Below are 13,695 nucleotides of genomic sequence, written 5' to 3'. Positions count from 1 at the left end.
CAGCAGGTGGGGAAAGACGATCCTTCCGTAATCCTTTCAGCCGGCGATATTCTCCAAGAGCAGCTGCTGCATTAGTGTTGTTTTGGTAACAGAGCTTCACCAGTAATGCGCTACTCCTTTGTCCGAGCTCACGTTGACACGTCAACAAGTGCACTGTGAGTGGTCAGGTGTGTCAGACCATGAGTCACGATGGCTGATCACGGCACCTGGTGGCCGTAGCTGCAACTGGACGGCGGCGCTGTGACGCATGGGAAACGTGCATCCCACACTCTGGACATTAATGCGGCCAAATTTGCAGCTCTTGCAGAAATTAGTCTCCCTGTTATAAGATAGGGTTAGTTTAATTGTAACCAGCCGTATTTTGAAGGGGACAGTACTGTTCGTTGAGAAAATAGTTTCTATAGATAGAAAATCACTTTGATTGCTTACGTCACACATCTCGTACTCAAGGGTTGGTATCAACGGAGTGGATAGGCAGCACACCTTGGATGATTTCAGTGCGGATCCGCTGTCCTCTTGGCCGGCGAAACCAAAGGCGAGTCCCTCAGCTGGGCGGCGTGCCAATGTTTTGCGGTGAGGTGAAGTGCGGGGTTGGCGTCAGGGCGCGCCTCCAGGAAGGGGAGACCATTATTGTTGCGGGGATACACCGACCGCCACGGGCGCGCGAGGTGACGGCTCATGTGCTTCTGCTGCCTAACACCCCCCCACACCCACTCGCCTTGCCCGCCCACGCTGCCCTTCTGCCACTTCTTGCTGCGTAACGTCGCCCCACAGTCCCACCTCCGTCCATCCAGGAACTCCACGAGGTAGACTTTGCCAAATATTTTCTGACTCAACAACGGAGGTCACCCATGTGCGCACTCGTCTCTCAATAGTTGCACCGAGCGAGGTGGCGCAGTGGTTAGCACCCTGGACTCGCATTCGGGAGGACGACGGTTCAATCCCGTCTCCAGCCATCCTGATTTAGGTTTTCCGTGATTTCCCTGAATCGTTTCAGGCAAATGCCGGGATGGTTCCTTTGAAAGGGCACGGCCGATTTCCTTCCCAATCCTTCCCTAACCCGAGCTTGCGCTCCGTCTCTAATGACCTCGTTGTCGACGGGACGTTAAACACTAACAACCACCAGCACCAATAGTTGCAAGTATGAGACCTACTCAACACTTCGAATATTTGGGAGTTTCATTTAACGAAAGGTTTACGAAATGCATACAAACGTAATAATACTCCACCGGAGTTGCTTTCTCTATAGTTCATTTACTGCTACCGGTTTCTAGTGCTGGCTCATTTTCATATAGCACCCAGATACAGGGTGTTTCAAAAATGACCGGTATATTTGATACGGCAATAAAAACTAGACGGGCAGCGATAGAAATACACCGTTTGTTGCAATATGCTTGGGACAACAGTACATTTTCAGGCGGACAAAGTTTCGAAATTACAGTAGTTACAATTTTCAACAACAGATGGCGTTGCAAGTGATGCGAAAGATATAGAAGACAACGCAGTCTGTGGGTGCGCCATTCTGTACGTCGTCTTTCTGCTGTAAACGTGCGCTGTTCACAACGTGCAAGTGTGCTGTGGACAACATGGTTTATTCCTTAGAACAGAGGATTTTTCTGGTGTTGGAATTCCACCGCCTAGAACACAGTGTTGTTAAACAAGACCAAGTTTTCAACGGAGGTTTAATGTAACCAAAGGACCGAAAAGCGATACAATAAAGGATCTGTTTGAAAAATTTCAACGGACTGGGAACGTGACGGATGAACGTGCTGGAAAGGTAGGGCGACCGCGTACGGCAACCACAGAGGGCAACGCGCATCTAGTGCAGCAGGTGATCCGACAGCGGCCTCGGGTTTCCGTTCGCCATGTTGCAGCTGCGGTCCAAATGACGCCAACGTCCACGTATCGTCTCATGCGCCAGAGTTTACACCTCTATCCGTACAAAATTCAAACGCGGCAACCCCTCAGCGCCGCTACCATTGCTGCACGAGAGACAGTCGATAACGATATAGTGTACAGGAGTGATGACGGCGATATGCATGTGGGCAGCATTTGGTTTACTGACGAAGCTTATTTTTACATGGACGGCTTCCTCAATAAACAGAACTGGCGCACATGGGGAACCGAAAAGCCCCATGTTGCAGTCCCATCGTCCCTGCATCCTCAAAAAGTACTGATCTGGGCCGCCATTTCTTCCAAAGCAATCATTGGCCCATTTTTCAGATCCGAAACGATTACTGCATCACGCTATCTGGACAGTCTTCGTGAATTTGTGGCGGTACAAACTGTCTTAGACGACACTGCGAACACCTCGTGGTTTATGCAAGATGGTGCCCGGCCACATCGCACGGCCGACGTCTTTAATTTCCTGAATGAATATTTCGATGATCGTGTGATTGCTTTGGGCTATCCGAAACATACAGGAGGCGGCGTGGATTGGCCTCCCCATTCGCCAGACATGAACCCCTGTGACTTCTTTCTGTGGGGACACTTGAAAGACCAGGTGTACCGCCAGAATCCAGAAACAATTGAACAGCTGAAGCAGTACATCTCATCTGCATGTGAAGCCATTCCGCCAGACACGTTGTCAAAGGTTTCGGGAAATTTCATTCAGAGACTACGCCATATTATTGCTACGCATGGTGGATATGTGGAAAATATCGTACTATAGAGTTTCCCAGACCGCAGCGCCATCTGTTGTTGACAATTTTAATTGCTGTAATTTCGAAAGTTTGTCTGCCTGAAAATGTACTGTTGTCCCAAGCATATTGCAACAAACGGTGTATTTCTATCGCTGCTCGTTTAGTTTGTATTGCCGTTTCAAATATACCGGTCATTTTTGAAACACCCTGTACAATCAAGCTATTGTCGAAACATACACAGACAGAAAAAAATCGCAAGACTAAAAAATAATTAATGTAGATTACTGAAATTTTGAGGTTACATTAGTCCAGTAAAGCGTTAAACTGATTAACATTGAGAGATCACAACTTAATTTAGAAGGGGGGGAGGGGCGGGCGGTAAGACGTCAAAAATTTAAAAAAAAATTCATTTTTCACAAATATGCTTATTTTGTAGCACACTTTTCCTCAATAGTCTGATGTAAGATTATAGTCTGATGTAATATATATATATATATATATATATATATATATATATATATATTTTAAAAATGTATATATATGTAAAGGAACTAAGATTAAACGCCGGCCTTGGTGGTCGAGCGGTTCTAGGCACTACAGTCTGGAACCGCGCGACCGCTACGGTCGCATGTTCGAATCCTCCCTCGGGCATGGATGTGTGTGATGTCCTTAGGTTAGTTAGGTTTAAGTAGTTCTAAGTTCTAGGAGACTGATGACCTCAGATGTTAAGTCTCATAGTGCTCAGGGCCATTTAAGAATAAACCTGACGTAAACAAACACAAAGGCGATGATTGGTGAGGAGCCGTAGCACACGTACACTGGTGTCGTTACACTCTTGGAAGTAGCTCCTACTCATGTATTAGATATATCATTACTAAGTCGCGTTAAATGAAACTTTAAGCGATTCGAATGTATTAACAGCCATCGACGTTTTACTTAACCACGCTTCGGCCACGTAGTTTTTATTTTAAAAATCGTGTACAGTTACAGCCTCTGCAGCGTTGTGCTCTGATTGTCACGCTGTTTATGCGCAGTAAGAAATTGGCTAGGGCTGCTTTCTGTTGCGTAGTGAAACACGCGCGTGGAACACGGTTTAAAAGTGCCAACAAACAGGCTGTTCTTAATGTTTTTCACCAATTTACGGAGATAACCGACTTTGAAGTTTTCCCAGCGTTGTATATAATGCAGTTGATTATGAAATCTACCGTAAATGTGTAAGGCAGTCGGCAGCGCAATGGTATGTGAATGACTTGCGGATATTTGTGAGTTGGTTGAAATCTCCCCAGAATCGGATTTTTTTCTCCTTCAATTTGAAATACCTACATCTCGTAATTATAAAACTAATCACTTTTTTAATGAATAATGCACGTCTTCTTGTTTCTAGTCACATATTTGAAATACAAATTCTTATTTATCGATGTTTTTATGAAAGACTGTTCATAAAAGTTGTTTAAATTAATAAAACTTAACAACTGAACTTTTAAGGCAAAAATGAAAAACGACTATATCCGTCGTTTTACTCCACAGACGTAGATGGGTATCGTGGAAATAGCATCAAGCACATCAAACAAATGCTGCATTTTTTTACATTTGCTGCTGTACCATTGAGCTACCAGACGTCCTGGAACTAACGCACGCAGCTTTTTCACACCTCACTGCCGAACGCTGGCGGGATGTAGAACGGCTCGTCATAAAAGAAGGGAAAAGGCTGCGCCTGATTGCATTCGTGGATTCTGTTGTTGATAGGCTCGTTAAAAACGCAGCAGGTGACATTTCCAGGGTTCGAATAAGGAAGGAGCTAAGGCCGGTATTACACTATCAAATTTCTTTGTCAAATATCTTTGTCCATTATCTTTGTCAAAGATATTTGATAGTCTAATAGGGAACTTTGTCAAATGTCGTCCAATATTTGATCAAATCTAGGGCCTCGCCTTAGATTTGATCAAAGAAGTCGCTTGTCTTCTGTTCACTGCAATGTGACATGTTACCACATGGAGCGCTAGCATCGCTGCATTCTGTCGTCTGTAGTGTTTTTTATAAACATCGCCAGTAAATACAATTGGTGTGTGCCGACAACTACAAAATTAATAGATATGTATGAAGCTGATGAGGCGCTTTACAACGTGAGGCACGCTGAATACAAAAATAGATTACGAAGATTGCAGACCTGACCTAACCTAACCTAACCCTCTCCTGAAGCAAGGAATCGGAGTGTTACAGTGGGCCTGTCTTCTGCAGATGTAGCAGTTCTTAAGTGAATATTGTTCTTTGGGATATGAGGATACACTTCATTGAGCACATACAGAAATGTATGCCCATCCATTCTTAAGTAATTGATGTACAATTCGACGTCCGCCACTATAAGCTCACGTAACAAGTCTTATTGAATGCTTTTATCGTGTCGTCGTAAAACCCACAGCTTCACCCAGGTATGTTTCCTTTTCTTTCCGCGCTTCTCTTCCGCATGTGCACACAGTGCAATTGTGGTACATGCAACTGTTGCGGTTAATAACAAGTTGTTGTTGTCAGCCATCTTGAACTTTGACGAAAAATATGATGACAGTGTAATGCGCCTTCTAGCGCTACGTCAAAGATCTTTGTCAAATATATTTGACGGGATATTTGATCACATCTTTGATCAAATCTTTGACAAACAAATTTGATAGTGTAATACAGGCCTAAGAGATTGCCAACGACTGGCTGTAAGTAATATCGTCAGTAGCTTCAATATTCAACTATACAATGAAATCCTTCAATACTCTCTTACGTTACGCACAGCTTATGCAGACAAATTACCCTGTGGTTAGGTCAGGAATTTTCATCACTCTCGTTCTTAATTACAGGAGCACGTTAGCTATAAACGATAACGTGTTGCGGTTTTCGTCTAGTCGTCTAAGGAGCTGTATTGTGGGACATTTTCAGTGTATTACTTCATCCTGCTTAAAAATTAAATCGCATTCGAAGCTGTGTTGCTCCTCTGCTCGCCCCTCTTTACGTGCGAACTGCAGCTGGCCACGCAACTGCAGGCTAGCTGTACCAGCTGACCCGGCCAGTGCTGTCAAAGTTAAATGCGCCGCTAAAGCTGTTGTCCGGTACTGTCGCTAAGTCGATGTGGGAGTAACGCACAGCGCAAAACGTACCCTCATTGCCGTACTTGACAGTACTCGAGACAGCTCGGCTGCAGTGCCACGTGAAACTGAAATCCAATGAGGTTCCAGCAAACGCGGAAGAATATATAGTGCAATGTTTACACCAGGTTTATTCTTACCATGAACGGAGTATAGAAGAAGGGATCGGTTGGTAGGACACGTTCTGAGGCATCAGGGGATCACTAATTCAGTACTGAAGGGAAGCGTAGAGGGTATAAGTCGTAGAGGGAAACCAAGAGATGTATACACTAAGCTGATTCAGAAGGATGTAGGTTGCAGTAGGTACTGGGAGATGAAGAAGCTTGCACAGGACAGAGTAGCGTGGAGAGCTGCATCAAACCAGTCTCTGCACTGAAAACAACCACACGTGGTAATGTGATGTGTTTTTGGGTTTCCATCTTTTTGTACACTCTCTGTATATTCTGACCATAAGCTCAAACACTAAGTTGCGTAACAGGTACAAATTGCACCTCTTTGCGAACGAGGAACTATACGCCGTACAACCTTGGGGCTTTCTCCGCTGCAACCAAAACGTTCCTCTCTCTCTCTCTCTCTCTCTCTCTCTCTCTCTCTCTCTCTCTCTCTCTCCCTCTCCACATATCTTTCACTCGCGTCAACATACGCGTGTTTTTACTTTTTTCCCACCGGTGCTGAGTCATGAACAGTTTGTGGCTACGGGCTGAGACACCACAGAAAGGTGACGACTCTTGCAAATGGCGCATGATGTAAGTTCTGCGGTCTTCTCCTTCCCCACAGACGCTCTGCCCTTCCTCCTGCACACAGCTCGGCAGGACTGACAAACAAACAAACCTCTACGTTCCAGCGCTCTGCTAAAACTGGCCACGGCGCAAAACAAAAATAAACCGAGAACTTTTCCATGGTCTCCAGCCACCGTCGCGCAATATTTTTGTAAAAGAGTATACCGCCATTTCACTCTGCACTATTATATCTATCTTCTGCACTAGCCTAGATGTCGGCTTTTATGCCTTCATTTACAATGCTGCAATATGTTAGACCATTATTATGACATATCTGTTACGGCATACAAAGGACGTAAACAGATATGACGTAGTAATGGTCTAACATCTTTCAACATTTTACCTCATAACGGGATAAAAGCGAAAATCTAGATAGCACAGACGATAAATATGGTAATACAACAGGCAAGAATTTATTCTTTCGAAAGCGTAAATCAGATTTTTGTAAAATCTTCTTTTTTTGGGTCATCAGCCTTGGGAAAGCCAGAACTCATTAAACTCTACCATCTGGCGAGCAAGAGGTATGAGACAGGTGAAAAACCCCCAGACTTCAACAACAATATAATAAAGAAACTTCCTGGCAGATTAAAACTGTGTGCCCGACCGAGATTCGAACTCGGGACCTTTGCCTTTCGCGGGCAAGTGCTCTACCAACTGAGCTACCGAAGCACGACTCACGTCCGGTACTCACAGCTTCACTTCTGCCAGTGAGTACCGGACGTGAGTCGTGCTTCGGTAGCTCAGTTGGTAGAGCACTTGCCCGCGAAAGGCAAAGGTCCCGAGTTCGAGTCTCGGTCGGGCACACAGTTTTAATCTGCCAGGAAGTTTCATATCAGCGCACACTCCGCTGCAGAGTGAAAATCTCATTCTGGGAACAATATAATAATTCCAATCCCAAAGAACGCAGGTGTTGACAGATGTGAAAATTACCGAACCATCAGTTAATAAGTCACAGCTCCAAAATTGTAACACGAATTCTTTACAGACGAATGGAAAACATGGTAGAAGCCGACCTCGGGGAAGATCAGATTGGATATTGTAGAAATGTTGGAACACGTGAGGAGACTGGGTTGTGGCCAATCCACGATGTTATTCAGTCTGTATATTGAGTAAGCAGTAAAGGCAAAAAAGGAAAATTCGCAGTAGGAATTAAAATCCATGGAGAAGAAATAAAAACTTTGACCTTCGCCGATGACATTCTAATACTGCTAGAGACATCAAACGACTTGGAAGAGCAGTTGAATGGAATGGACAGTGCCTTGAAAGGAGTACATAAGATTAACATCAACAAAGGCAAAAAGAGGATAATGGAATGTAGTCGAATTAAATCGGGTGATGGTGAGGGAATGAGGAAATGAGACACTTAAAGTAGTAAAGGAGTTTTGCTATTTGGGGAGCAAAATAACTGATGATGGTGGAAGTAGAGAGGACATAAAATGTAGACTGCGCAATGGCAAGGAAGGCATTTCTGAAGAAGAGAAATTTGTTAACATCGAGTATAGATCTAAGTGGCAGGAAGTCGTTTCTGAAAGTATTTGTATGTATAGCCATGTATGGAAGTGAAATGTGGACGATAAATAGTTTGGACAAGAAGAGAATAGAAGCTTTCGAAATGTGGTGATACAGAAGAATGCTGAAGATTAGATGGGTAGATCACAGAACTAATGAGGAGGTATTGAATAGAATTGGGGCGAAGAGGAGTTTGTGGCAGAACTTGACAAGAAGAAGGGATCGGTTGGTAGGACATGTTCTGAGGCATCAAGGGATCACCAATTTAGTATTGGATGCCAGCGTGGAGGGTAAAAATCGTAAAGGGAGACCAAGAGATGACTACACTAAGCAGATTCATAAGGATGTGGGTTGCAGTAGGTTCAAAAATGGCTCTGAGCACTAGGGGACGCAACTGCTATGGTCATCAGTCCCCTAGAACTTAGAACTACTTAAACCTAACTAACCTAAGGACATCACACACATCCATGCCCGAGGCAGGATTCGAACCTGCGACCGTAGCAGTCGCACGGTTCCGGACTGCGCGCCTAGAACCGCGAGACCACCGCGGCCGGCTGCAGTAGGTACCGGGAGATGAAGAGGCTTGCACAGGATAGGGTAGCATGGAGAGCTGCATCAAACAAGTCTCAGGACTGAAGACCACAACAACAACAACTAACTGAATGTATGAAATTAGTAGTAATTAATACTGGTATAAAAAGTACATGAGAGAGGTGAAATAAAGTGGGTTTAGCATCTGACAGTCCATTTTTATCGTCAAATGTTCTATTTTTAGGCAATTTCGCCAGCGATTAATTGAGGGGCATTGTGACAATTTCACAGGTGCACACTACAAGGGTTTATTTCAGGGAGCAGTGTGGAGCGAACAGGATGTAGTGACGAGTGTTCAGAAGAGAGTGTTGAGACAGACGAAACGAGTTCACAAGGAGAGCGTGGATGGTTTTATTAATGGCCAGCTTAGGAGTACCCTAATTAAACTACTTACACAGCTCAGCCAGAACATTATGGCGACTGACCTACCATCGATATAAACCACTGCAGGCGACTGCAGCGCCACCTGGCGAGGTATGACTGCTAGTCAGACACGCGCACGGTGCAGGTAATATCGCTGAGCGTGATGTCCGTGTGTAGAATGGGGAAGGCGAGCGCTGACCACCTGAGTTTGAACGAGGGCAGGTTGTGATGGCCTGGAAACACGGCACGACCATTCAGGAAACTGTGCCACTAGCCGGGTGGTCGAGGAGTGCTGTGTGTCTTCACCAAGGGGCGAAACCAAGGTGAACGGACATACAGACGTCGTGGGATTGGACGTCCACACACAATTACAGATGTCACACATCGTAGGCTGGGCAGGTTGGTAAAACCCGCGAGCGCTGACCGCCTGACTTTAAACGAGGATAGATTGTGATGGCCAGGAGACACGGCACGAGCATTTCTGAAACTGTGCCACTTGCCGGGTGGTCGAGGAGTGCTGTGTGTCTTCACCAAGGGGCGGAACCAAGGTGAACGGACATACAGACGTCGTGGGATTGGAAGTCCACCCACAATTACAGATGTCACACATCGTAGGCTGGGCAGGTTGGTAAAACCTGTGAGCGCTGACTACCTAACTTTGAACGAGGGCAGATTGTGATGGCCAGGAGACACGGCAAAGAGCGTTCCTGAAACTGTGCCACTTGCCGGGTGGTCGAGGAGTGCTGTGTGTCTTCACCAAGGGGCGAAACCAAGGATAAAGGACATACAGACGTCGTGGGATTGGACGTCCACCCACAATTACAGATGTCACACATCGTAGGCTGGGCAGGTTGGTAAAACCTGCGAGCGCTGACTACCTGACTTTGAACGAGGGCAGATTGTGATGGCCAGGAGACACGGCAAAGAGCATTCCTGAAACTGTGCCAATTGCCGGGTGGTCGAGGAGTGCTGTGTGTCTTCACCAAGGGGCGAAACCAAGGTGAAAGGACATACAGACTCGTGGGATTGGACGTCCACCCACAATTACAGATGTCACACATCGTAGGCTGGGCAGGTTGGTAAAACCTGCGAGCGCTGACTACCTGACTTTGAACGAGGGCAGATTGTGATGGCCAGGAGACACGGCAAAGAGCATTCCTGAAACTGTGCCAATTGCCGGGTGGTCGAGGAGTGCTGTGTGTCTTCACCAAGGGGCGAAACCAAGGTGAAAGGACATACAGACTCGTGGGATTGGACGTCCACCCACAATTACAGATGTCACACATCGTAGGCTGGGCAGGTTGGTAAAACCTGCGAGCGCTGACTACCTGACTTTGAACGAGGGCAGATTGTGATGGCCAGGAGACACGGCAAAGAGCATTCCTGAAACTGTGCCAATTGTCGGGTGGTCGAGGAGTGCTGTGTGTCTTCACCAAGGGGCGAAACCAAGGATAAAGGACATACAGACGTCGTGGGATTGGACGTCCACCCACAATTACAGATGTCACACATCGTAGGCTGGGCAGGTTGGTAAAACAAAACAGGCGGCACACTGTGGCGGAAGTAACATCAGACTTAAATGCTGGACAGAGCACAAGCGTGTCTGAACTCACAGGGCACTGACCACTCCCAGTTCGAGTCTCGGCAGGGCACACAGTTTTAATCTGCCAGGAAGTTTCATATCAGCGCACACTCCTCTGCAGAGTGAAAATCTCATTCTGGAAACATCCCCCAGGCTGTGGCTGAGCCATGTCTCCGCAATATTATTTCTTAGTGCAGTCCTCTGCAAGGTTCGCAGGAGAGCTTCTGTAAAGTGTGGAAGGTAGGAGACGAGGTACTGGCAGATGTAACGCTGTGAGGGCGGGGCGTGAGTCGTGCTTGGGTAGCTCACATGGTACAGCACTTGCCCGCGAAGGCAAAGGTCCCGAGTTCGAGTCTAGGTCCGGCACGCAGTTTTAATCTACCAGGAAGTTGAATTACATTTCCAAGTTGCCGATGTTAATATTGAAGTGAGAAAATGTTAAATCCGTTTCAGCAGCATTAAGAGGGATCATAGGAAAACCTCACGCTGGTTTCCTATTTCCCAATGGAAATGTGATCGAGAGTGGCGTCAGAGCTCACCGCCCCTCTCCCAGAAGTTGAGGGAATTAGGTCAGTTCTGTGTGCAGGTGTGCTTCCAGCTCCCTCCAGTGAAGTAGCTTGGCCTCATAGTTTTATGCCACGACCTGTCACCGCTGTTATCGCTACCAAATGTCGTCATACCGGCTGTTAGCTGGGTGGTCATAATGCTTCGGCTGAATGTATTGTTGTTGTGGTCTTCAGTCCTGAGACTGGTTTGATGCAGCTCTCCATGCTACTCTATCCTGTGCAAGCTTCTTCATCTCCCAGTACCTACTGCAGCCTACATCCTTCTGAATCTGCTTAGCGTATTCATCTCTTGGTCTCCCTCTACGATTTTTACCCTCCACGCTGCCCTCCAGTACTATATAGGTGATCCCTTGATGCCTCAGAACATGTCCTACCATCTGATCCCCTCTTCTAATCAAGTTGTGCCACAAACTTCTCTTCTCCCCAATTATATTCAATACTTCTCCATCTACAAGTACATACATACTCCGCAATCCACCACACGGTGCGTGGCGGAGAGTATCTCGTACCACAACTAGCATCTTCTCTCCCTGTTCCAGTCCCAAACAGAACGAGGGAAAAATGACTGTCTATATGCCTCTGTACGACCCCTAATCTCTCTTATCTTATCTTTGTGGTCTTTCCGCGAAATATAAGTTGGCGGAAGTAAAATTGTACCGCAGTCAGCCTCAAATGCTGGTTCTCTAAATTTCCTCACTAGCGATTCACGAAAAGAACGCCTCCTTTCCTCCAGAGACTACTGCCCGAGTTCCTGAGGCATTTCTGTAACACTCGCATGATGATCTAACCTACCAGTAACAAATCTAGCAGCCCGCCTCTGAATTGCTTCTACGTCCTCCCTCAATCCGACCTGATAGGGATCCCAAACACTTGAGCAGTAGTCAAGAATAGGTCGTATTAGTGTTTTATGAGCGGTCTCCTTTACGGATGAACCACATCTTCCCCAAATTCTACCAATGAACCGGAGACGACTATCCGCCTTCGCCACAACTGCCATTACATGCTTGTCCCACTTCATATCGCTCTGCAATATTTAATCGACGTACCTGTGTCAAGCGCTACACTACTAATGGAGTATTCAGACATTACGGGATTCTTTTTCCTATTCATCTGCATTAATTTACATTTATCTATACTTAGAGTTAGCTGCCATTTTTTACACCAATCACAAATCCTGTCCTAGTCATCTCGTATCCTCCTACAGTCACTCAACGACGACACCTTCCTGTACATCACAGCATCATCAGCAAACAGCCGCACATTGCTATCCTCCCTATCCAAAAGATCATTTATGTAGATAGAAAACAACAGCGGACCTACCACACTTCCCTGGGGCACTCCAGACGATACCCTCACCTCCGATGAACACTCCCATCGAGGACAACGTACTGGGTTCTATTACTTAAGAAGTCTTCGAGCCACTCACATATTTGGTAACCAATCCCATATGCTCGTACATTAGTTAGGAGTCTGCAGTGGGGCACCGAGTCAAACGCTTTCCGGAAGTCACGGAATATGGCACTCGTCTGATACCCTTTATCATCACCTCCTCATCAGTTATGTGATCTACCCATCAAATCTTCAGCATTCTTCTGTAGCACCACATTTCTAAATCTTCTATTCTCTTCTTGTCTAAACTATTTATCGTCCACGTTTCACTTCCATACATGGCTACACTCCATACAAATACTTTCAGAAACGACTTCCTGACACTTAAACCTATACTCGATGTTAACAAATTTCTCTTCTTCAGCAACGCTTTCCTTGCCATTGCCAGTCTACATTTTATATCTTCTCTACTTCGAGCATCATCAGTTATATTGCTCCCCAAATAGCAAAACTACTTTAAGTGTCTCATTTCCTAATCTAATTCCCTCAGCATCACCCGACTTCATTCGACTACATTCCATTATCCTCGTTTTGCTTTTGTTGATGTTCATCTTATACCCTGGTTTCAAGACACTGTCCATTCCGTTCAACTGCTGTTCCAAGTCCTTTATTGCCTCTAACAGAATTACGTCATCGGGCAACCTCACTAGATTTTTAAAAAAATGGCTCTCAAAGGAAATTTAAATTTCTGTACTGTTCATACCTGCCTAGTGGCCCAGCGGTTCTAGGCGCTACAGTCTGGAACTGCGCGACCGCTACGGTCGCAGGTTCGAATCCTGCCTCGGGCATTGATGTGTGTGATGTCCTTAGGTTAGTTAGGTTTAATTAGTTCTAAGTTCTAGGGGACTGATGACCTTAGAAGTTAAGTCCGATAGTGCTCAGAGCCACGTGAATCCACTGACTAACACGTTTGCCAGCCACTGTGCCCTGGAATGGAGGAGTCGCTTTGCCTGTTTACTTCCAGTACGGGCGGCTACAACGTCATAGGAAATCGAGACCGTACAACACGCAGAGGGGCCGCGTCCGATAGCGCTCTACGGAGTTTGGACAGAACCCTCGGCTAGACAATAGCAGTACTCCGCCGACGTCACAATCTCCTCAGCCGGCGAGGCCGTTGTCTGACTGCATTGAGAGGCTTTCTGACTC

At 46.0% G+C, this 13,695-nt stretch overlaps 1 protein-coding gene and 1 non-coding gene across 2 annotated transcripts in view; both read right to left on the bottom strand.

Annotated features, from left to right (window-relative positions):
• LOC126295112 (probable cytochrome P450 6a14) overlaps positions 1-13,695 on the bottom strand; it is a 368,581-nt gene that overhangs the window by 262,965 nt on the left and 91,921 nt on the right. The window lies entirely within an intron of this gene.
• On the bottom strand, positions 7,145-7,219 carry Trnas-cga (transfer RNA serine (anticodon CGA)). The gene has a single exon. It is a non-coding gene; the product is annotated as a tRNA-Ser (tRNA).

This window comes from Schistocerca gregaria, chromosome 11, assembly GCF_023897955.1.
Source record: "Schistocerca gregaria isolate iqSchGreg1 chromosome 11, iqSchGreg1.2, whole genome shotgun sequence".
Classification (NCBI taxonomy): domain Eukaryota; kingdom Metazoa; phylum Arthropoda; class Insecta; order Orthoptera; family Acrididae; genus Schistocerca; species Schistocerca gregaria.
The sequence above is the reverse complement of the archived record's forward strand: the minus strand, read 5'-3'. Positions and strand labels throughout refer to the sequence as shown.